Source organism: Anarrhichthys ocellatus, unplaced genomic scaffold (assembly GCF_004355925.1).
Source record: "Anarrhichthys ocellatus isolate YVR2014 unplaced genomic scaffold, GSC_Weel_1.0 scaffold53, whole genome shotgun sequence".
In the NCBI taxonomy this organism is placed as follows: domain Eukaryota; kingdom Metazoa; phylum Chordata; class Actinopteri; order Perciformes; family Anarhichadidae; genus Anarrhichthys; species Anarrhichthys ocellatus.
In genome coordinates this window covers 107,253-108,295 of record NW_022280083.1, presented here as the reverse complement: position 1 = coordinate 108,295, position 1,043 = coordinate 107,253, and positions in this window count along the sequence as shown.

The following is a 1,043-nucleotide window of genomic DNA, read 5'->3' as shown; positions in this document are numbered from 1 at the left end:
TGTGTGTGTGTGTGTGTGTGTGTGTGTGTGTGTGTGTGTGTGTGTGTTTGTACATGCTCCATAATGTATGAACTGATCTGAAGGACCTGCTTGTCTGGACCAGGAAGCTCCTCCCTCTTTCGCCAATCGACGTCATTCAGAGGCCTCGCCGACCTGTGCGTGTGTGTTTTTAAATGTGTGTGTGTGTGTGTGTGTGTGTGTGTGTGTGTGTGTGTTGCTTCCCAATCACTGTTCCTTATCAGAGACTCAGGAAGACTCCCCCCCCCCCCCCCCGGCCGACGTACGTACACACACACATGAACCAAACCCACCGCCGCATGTGTAGCAAGCTGCATCCCTCTCCTCACCATCCGTACAGCTAGAAGACAAAGACAACCCGAGGATATCAGCGGAGTTCAAAGAGAGTAATATATGTTCCGTAGACATTTATAGTGAGATATTTATTGGTGAATCCTGTGTGAGACGGCAACGCGAGACCTTTCTGTTTTTGGCTGGGGCTGTGGGTTGTGTTTGTTTTTCCCCTTCTTGTTTCCTGGATAGAAACAGTGAGTAGCCGAGAGCCTTCATCCCAGAGTTGTTGAAAGAGATTTAGCAGCGATAGACGTGATTAAGACAATCAATATGGTTATGACAAATGTGTTGAATTAAATGTGTTGGGTTCGTTAACTGTGCTCTCAAACAGCCTCCTCTCTGTGAAATGCTTTGTTCTAGTTTCGCCGATGACGGATCCTGGACGGAATCCGGTTATTTTATTTTGTTTTTACAAAGATGGAAGATGTTTCAGAGCACTAACTCGTTGAGTCGTTTCCTAGGGTGGGTTGTCTCTGTGTGTGTGTGTGTGTGTGTGTGTGTGTGTGTGTGAGTGTGAGTGAGTGTGTGAGAGACCAAAATGGCCATCACCAGACTTGGTGGGAACAGAAACCAAAAGAGGGAAGCTTGAACACATTCTGACTAGAAAATACTTTAAGAAATCAGAGACTTTATTTATTGAGTTCGGTGTGTGTGTGTGTGTGTGTGTGTGTGTGTGTGTGTGTGTGTGTGTG